The sequence below is a fragment of the Chlorocebus sabaeus genome, chromosome 4 (assembly GCF_047675955.1).
Source record: "Chlorocebus sabaeus isolate Y175 chromosome 4, mChlSab1.0.hap1, whole genome shotgun sequence".
NCBI classification, from domain to species: domain Eukaryota; kingdom Metazoa; phylum Chordata; class Mammalia; order Primates; family Cercopithecidae; genus Chlorocebus; species Chlorocebus sabaeus.
This window is the reverse complement of record NC_132907.1, coordinates 84,864,824-84,873,373: the sequence shown is the minus strand read 5'-3', so window position 1 is coordinate 84,873,373 and position 8,550 is coordinate 84,864,824.

Here is an 8,550-nt window from a genome sequence, read left to right as displayed (position 1 = left end):
GCCAAAGGTTTTTTGTCAAAATTTTAAAAATCTGGAAGGCCAAGTGATGTGGCTCATGCCTGTAATCCCAGCGCTTTGGGAGGCCAAGGTGGGAGGATCACTTGAGGCCAAGAGTTTGAGACTAGCTTGGGTAACATGAGACTCCATTTCTAGAAAAATTAAAAATCAGTTGGTCATGGTTGTGCACACCTGTAGTCCTAGCTACTGGAGAGGCTGAGGCCAGAGGATCACTTGAGGCCAGGAATTTGAGGTTACAGTGAGCTATGATTGCACCACTGCACTCCAGCCACGGCAACCTAGTGAGACCCTGTCTCAAAAAAAAAAAAAAGAAGTTGGAGAAACAAAGGGTTGGCAGCATATAAACAAAACACCTAGACTAGCTTGGGTAGTCTACACTGAAACTTAGACTGAAATGATGATGTGGCTTGCCCTACTGTCTGACTGTAACCACCATGCCAAAAGAATTCGTAGTGCTTTTGAATTTAGGACAATCCTGGCAAGTAGAACTCACCTGCACTGTACATAACTATACTGTGTGCTGGACATGATTTTCTCGGGGAGTAATCAAAACAGATTTCTGTACAGGTGAAGCAAAGTTCAGAGGTTTGGTTACCTGAATATCTGTACATTTAGAATGGAATGTCTAACCATAACTGATTCAAAGGTTATTTGATTTCTCTCCTGCTTTATGTAAGTTAGTTTTAGATGGGGGTTGACAGATTGCTATTCTCTGTTTCATTCCTCTTGTTATCTCCAAACAAAATTATTAAGGCCTCAACGTTCCTTTTTAAAAAATCAACATTAAAGCTCACACATTCAAAGTCATTTGTATAAATTACATGGGAAGCTGTTGCCCTCCCACGATCGGTGGGCTCTGAGCAGAAGTCTGACACAGCTTGTCAGTGTTCTTGTTGGGGCATCAATAACCTTGGCCTTTGGGAAGGAGGGTTGGATGAAGACGGATGGGTGGTGGACTCCGCCAGTCAGGTCTCTCCACTGCCAATCATGGACACCAACGCACTCACTAGAGGCAGAGCTACTTAAATGCAGTTACCAGATGCTGCCGCCAGAACAACTGTTCCTCATCTCACTCGAAACCATTGCTCTGGCTTTGCTGCTACCTATTAATCATTTTAATAATGTGACATGCTGCTTTTTCTTTGTTTGGTGTATGCTGGAGTGATGATATTTTCCAAAGAATGATTCACAATGTGTTAGAATTCATAGTTTACATGTGCCTGTCAACCATTTGTAATGCAGGTGTTTAGAAAGTTAGCATATTTGAGTAGAGCGCTGATAGTGAAGGAGGCATGTTTGAATTTACCTAAAGTCAATAGGAAAAATTTAGGCACACATACACCTTAGCTTTCCTTAAATAATTTGTATTCCCTTAAGTAAAATATAAACCTACCATACATTAATTTATTTAAGTGGTTTCTGCTCTCTATATATTTTCAACTTATACTTCTGCTTTATTACAACAATGCTAGCTGCTGTAACAAACAAGTCCAACACTTTGGTTGTTGAATATAATGCAATGTTTTGTTGTTGTTGTTCATGGTTCATATAACAGTCCAGTGAGAAATTCCTGGAAAGTAGTCAGTTTTCCTTTAACCCGTGACTCAGTGATCCTAAAGCCTTCCATCTTGTGGCTCCACTATGCCCTGGGTGCTAGAGTAGACCCTCAAAGTCTTCTTCCTCTAACCAGCAGAAGGACAAAAAGACAGTAAAAAGAAAAAAGCATATCTGCTTCTTAAATGCCCCAGCTCAGAAGTGACACACATCCCTCCCACTCATATCACATTGAAGACAATTGGATATGGCCAGACTTAAACGTAAAGTTGAGGTGGAAAATGTTGTCCTAAGTTGGGCAACCATCTACCAAAACCATCCCTATATTATGGAAGAAAGAGTACCATTTTTGTTGGCTAGTTCTCTTTCTCTGCCACAATCACCTTGTGAGGTCATAAGTTTTTGCTCATATATTTTAAAACACAGGACTTCTTTTTAAGTCATCAATGTTATGTTAATTCTATTTCAAAATTCAAGGGGTAACTTTTACATATATCACTGGATGATTAACCTTCTGGCTCCATCTTTCTATACAAACAATTTGTATTCTAGTTCTCAAAGCATTGTTGTGTAATGCTTGCTAACTAATATTCACTTAAACTGGGTTCACATGGGGAGTTTCATACCCTTGATTTGGGGTTGAGGACAAACATAACAACATGTACATCACACACTCCTTCTCTTACATACCATAAAGCCGTTAGTACTATGACCCCAGAGACTTACTCCCCAGAAAGAATCCAAATAATTTCTAATTATCCCCCATTATTCATTTACTCATTCAGAAATACTCATTATTTTCCTGCTAGATGCCAAGCATGAAGTCTCATTTTACATTCTTCAACCAGTGTAAAATATTTCATGTAATTACCTATAATTTTTAATGTAAATTCATTAAGAACTGTCCAAAGGGAAATGCATTGTACTAACTGATTCTGCACCTCCTCCCTGTAACATGTCCACCTGCTTCTTTTTTTCAAAATGCTCTGGCTCCTTACTGCTCAGCCGGGAAGCCATTCTCCCACAGTGCTTATGTACTAAAGTGTAAACGCTGAGCTGCTTTTACTGGTGTGGAGCAGTGGCTCACAGTTTCGGAGACCATACTCTTCACCTCCCTTCCCCAACTCCTTCTTGTGCCTTCTCCTCACCTGGGGAATCCATCAGCCCTTTAGCTTTTTAGGGGAAACACCTAAACACTTTGTTGAACAAAAGTCTGTCTCTCATCACTCCTTGATCATCCCATGAGGTCCCATCCCAGAGAGGCTCACTTTGAGAAATGGGGAAAGAAGTCTGTGCTAATGACTTGGTAATAAAGTTAGATTGGTTTTCAATTTTGTTTTCTATTTTATTTTCAACCAAAATGAAGGAGAACTCATTGAATTGTCAGCTGATAGATCATTAAAAGCAATTTTTGATGATAAAATGTAGTATGATTTCTGGAGTATAGTTTGGAAAGTATACAAGGAATTGAGTGGCATTGTTATAGCAATCTTACTCTATTTCTATCTATTTATGTGGATGAATTTTCTAAGTAGTTGAACTTTGAAACCTGAGAAATAGGAATAGAATTGATGTTAAATCTTTTTTTCACTTTAGCAATAAGTAATATTCATATGGGGACATATGAACTAAAAGAAAAAAAGAATAAAAAGGAAAAGGAAGAAAATAGAGGAAAAACTCCCTCTTGCTAAGGATGCATTTTTCAATAAAATGTTATGTTTTTTCATATAATTATAAAAATTTGTGAGACATTTTCATTTTTGTTTCATTGTACCACGGTAATTATTGCAATGATAACTAAATCCACAGTTATTCAAAATGTAGAGCAGAGTATTTAAAATATCACATATTTTAGAAAATTAAATATAAATACATACTCATTTACATTGTAGAGAAGTATAATGGAAATGCAGATTTAATGACTGAAACAAATTATGTAAAACTTCTCCTGTGAAAGAGTTCGTTCAGGTAGTTTAAAAATAGGGAATGGTAGATATCAAATTACTTTGGAATTTAGATTTTATTGGGTATATTTACAGAAGAAAACATAAAAGGTTTTACTTAAAATTTCCAGTGTTTGTAAGACATGAAAATTTATATCCTTGTAATTATTTAAATTTGTGATAAGACATTTTGGATATTAACCTAAAATGTGAGAAGGGATATATAGTTTTTCAACATCTTTTTGGGAAAAATATTTGAAGATTTCTATCATGGTATTAGTGTACATCCACATTTGCATGCACCGGATTGAACTAGAAGCAGACAGTATGCTGACATCCAGGTCTTCTCCCTCTTACCTGAACACCTTGGGGCTGGAGACGTATCTAACTTCACAAAGATAATATGACGCCTATATCATACAGTACGTGAAGCCCTGTGGTGGGTTAAAAATGACCACAAATCCGTTGCTACTTCTCCTTTTGCAAGGTGGGGTCTGTTCTCCTTGACCTGAAGTCTAGGCTGGACTGTGACTTATTTTGGCCACTAGACGGTGGTGGAAGTGACATTGTAACCTTGGAGTCTGGGCCTTACGAAAGCTGCAGCTTTACTTCAATCTTCTTGGAGTTCAACCTCTTAAAATCCAATAGCCTTGCTGAAGAAGTCCAAATGAGTTACACAGAGAAGGCTCATGGAAAACAACTGACATAGTCAAAGGCCTAGCTCAGTCTCACCTGACAGGCAGCACTAACTGCCAGCCATGTGAGTGAGCTGAGCTACCTCTGACATCCCCAGCTCAAAGGAACCTCCAGCTGACTGCAACCCCCAGCTGATACCAGGAGGAACAGAAAAACTGCCCAGCTAAGCCCATCAACCCTTAGAATCACAAGATAATAAATGGTTGTTGTTAGTTTAAGCTGTACGATTTGGTGTAGCTCATTACATAGCAATAGATAATTGGCATTTTCTACCAGTGGGGTCTAGGACAGCATAATGAATTTGAATCTGAACCTTAAGGCCCAGATGAAATCTGTTCTCCAGAATGCAGTCACTAATAACACCCATCAGAGGTTCCCTGTAACCTTCTAGCCATCACTGCGCACTCAGAGGCACCTTTCACTGTGCTTTTTGTATTTTTCTTATTGCTGCATTAGCTCATAAGCTCCCCAAAGGCAGGGAAATATTCTTCTTCTCTATCTTTCTGGAAGTCCCAACCTTTGGGCTTTGCACCCAAACACACCTACAAGGTGAAAACTTGCCATCCTCAAGTGTACTTCTGTCTCATCTTAGTGTACTATATATGTCTACAATTACCCCTCTTTTGTAGATATGGACACTGATGCCCAGAGATGTCAAGCATGTTTCTCAAAGTCGTATAGCTAATAAATGGAAATGCTTGAATTTGAACATTGGTAGATAGGCTTTGGAGCACTACAAATGCTGTCTATGTTTTGAATAACCATCACTTGAGCTGCCTAATTCAGCCAGTTCTCAGGTGACAGGAGGTTATATATAAACTGGTGCCTTTTTACCTACAAAATTTGATACATTTTGCAAATTTTTATAGACCAGCAAAATACTGTATTAGTTACCCAAAGTGATACAAATATGAATGCCTATTCATGGAAATCACTCAGAAGTCAAATATACAGATATAAAAATATATACTGCTCACACAATTTGCAATTGCAAAAATGTGGAACCAGCCCAAATACCCATCAATCAACAAGTGGTTAAAGAAACTGTGGTATATATATATATATATACACACACACACACATATACACACACACACACACACACGATGGAATACTACTTAGCCATAAAAAGGAATGAATTAACGGCATTAGCAGCAACCTGGATGGGATTGGAGATTATTATTCTAAGTTAAGTAACTCAGGAATGGAAAACCAAACATCTCATGTTCTCACTCATAAGTGGAAGCTAAGCTATGAGGATACAATGGCATAAGAAGGATACAATGGACTTTGGGGACTCAGAAGAAAGGGTGGGAAGGGGGTGAGAGATAAAAGACTACAAATTGAGTTCAGTGTATACTGCTCGGGTGATGGATGCACCCAAAATCTCACAAATCACCACTAAGGAACTTACTCATATAACCAAATACCACCTGTTCCCCAAAAACCCAAGGAACTAATTTTTTTTAAAAAAGCAATTTTTATAATAAAACAAATCACTCACATACACACAGTATATATATATATAGCTCAACTAATTTTGTTGAATCAGTGAATTAATAAAGTACTAGTTCAATCTCCTTTGCTCATCTGTCAAGAAGCTTACAATCTCCTTTATTAAGAAAAGAAAACACGTATTCATTAAAGTAGGTGCTCTTACAAAAAGCAGCACAGCCAAATGAGACCACAAAGTAAAAGAAATACAAGCTTTAATAACATCAATTTATGTCCAAATGATGCTTACCAGATACAAGCTTTACTTAAATTCTTTTGTCCCCTTTTTACTTAACTGTCGTGGACACCTCAGACCTTCCCAACAGTCCTCTTGCTTCCAGGGCCAAGTCCTTCCAAACTCCAAGCCCCTCACAATTCTAGGGTTCCTCCCTGCCCCTCTTCATTCTTCCTGCTATTTATGTGTTTGCTTCACCAAAAGCCTTCATCCTACACTGGTCATTGGCCCTGTATCCTCCTCTTCGTTGAAATGTACTGATTTTAAAACTTACCCCCTTCATGAGAAGTTTTCTATTTTATAGCCCTGCCTTTTCCAGGAGCCAGATGCCTTTTCTCCTGAACTTTTGTAAGTAAGTCTGCAAAAATAACCAAATTCATTTAAAGTGACACCTGAGAGGACGAATTCCTGAAAGTTGCATTTAATCAAGGGTAACCAGTTTGCCATGCCCTGAAATTATGACGTGTCACGTTAGAAAGATGTACAATTTGGCAACATTTTCAAAGTCTGTAGATTTTGAATCTACAATAAACCATTGACCTCCCTATTGTAGGAGCAAACACTTTTGAAGAGAATCTGCATTCGACTTGCTAAATCATGTAAAACAAGGTAGAAGAAAAAAGGATTCAATTAAACATCACTTGGGGAGTTCAAAGAAAAGATATTAATCTGTCTCCTCATAAAACTCTTCACCCACAATTGTGATGAATTTCAATGATTAGTAATAATCTCTCAGGCTTAAAAAAAATCTTGATCATTGAATTTGAACAATAATTCTTTACTATTTACATAGAAATTGTTAAGAGGCTGAGATTTTAGGTTTATGGTTTTACAGTAATAAAATTATTTTTTTCTAATTAGCCAGGTGTGGTAGTTGTGCACATTTAGCGCCAGCTACTCAGGAAACTGAGGCAGGACGGTTGCTTAAGCCCAAGAGTTCAAGGTTGCAGTGAGCTATGATTACATCACCCAGCCTGGATAATAGAGTAAGACTCTGTCTCTAAAAATAATAAAATAAGGCCGGGCGTGGTGACTTATGCCTGTAATCCCAGCACTTTGGGGGGCCAAGGCGGGTGGATCACTTGAGATCAAGAGAGCAAGACCATCCTGGCCAACATGGTGAAACCCCATCTCTACTAAAAAGACAAAAATTAGCTGGGCGTGGTGGCATGTGCCTGTAGTCCCAGCTACTTGGGAGGCTGAGGCAGGAGAATCGCTTGAACCTGGGAGGCGGAGGTTGCAGTGAGCAGAGATTGCGCCACTGCACTCCAGCCTGGTGACAGAGCGAGCCTCCGTCTCAAAAAATAATAATAATAATAAATAAATAAATAAACAAGGTTAATATTTGTATTTATAACATAGAATTATATATAAATACCCGGTGTGCCAATTAAATAGTTAACATCCAGGGCATTGTAGAATATAAATGCACATTCAGGTTCGTACAGAGGCTCTGTATTTAGGTAGTATTGCTGATAAAATATCAACAATATTGCCCTAAAAGACTGCTTCTGAAATAAGAAACGTTTCACATTTTAAAAGAAATGTAAATATTTGTCTATTTGCTGCTCACTTTCACTGTATCACAAAACACCAGAAGGGCTGCTTGCCTTCAGATTTTCTTATCTTAATCGTAAACAGTGTTGATGATGAAAATCACACAGCACTTTACGGCAAATCTGAGTTTTTGTGTGTAGTGGATAAATGGCACATCTGTGCCCAGTGCCGTGGATTGTTCCTCTGAGATCATGATTTAAAGAGGGCCTGGAAAGAGGAATAACTGTCCACTCCTGTACAATCATCTCCACCGCTGCTCTGAGGTCAGGTAACAGCAGGAGCCTTACGTCTTCTCACTTGCTTAGGGACCTGAAGTCCATCCCTGCAACATAGTTTCCCTGACAAAGCTTCCCAGGAAATTCAGGTCTCTTTGTAACTTGTTATCTGTCAGAAGTAACTGTCTGCATTTCCGAAAACTGATCAGCTCCTAAAGGCCAAAGAGCATAGCCACTTGCCCTTTGCACTTGGCCCCCACCGACACTATTCTGAGGATGTAGGCTCAACTTAAGTGGACCTTGATAAGGCAAGCACGAAATGCATCAGGCTTGTGCACACAGGATGTGGCCCACTCACATTAGGTGGCCCATTCTGTGGTTGTTCTAAACTCAGGGTCAGTAATGATCATAAATAAATTGCACCAAAGTGCCGGGGGATGAAGGACAAGATTGCTTCACAGGCTGGAGATTACAGCTATTGTAGCTTGATGAAGTAGCCCGTGGTCCCCACACTTCCTGGACAGCTAGCTTATTAGGAATAAGTCTTTGTCATCAAATTGCAGAGAAGACTGCAAACTCCTCTTACTGATTCATGAGTAACTGTCCCCAAGGGAGGCTGGCATGGCTGTCTGGTAAACTCCAGGCTGGGAACTGTTTGTCAATATGGTTGCAGAGGATTTCAGTGTGAATCAGACCAGGCGCCTTTAAAACTAGATCTTAATAGAATGATACAACCAATAGTATTACTGTTTTACATGTTGTATCAGTTAGGCAGCTGCATGGAAGAGAATGCCCAAACTAGCAGTGCTTTATCCAAAATAGAAACGTATTTGTTGCA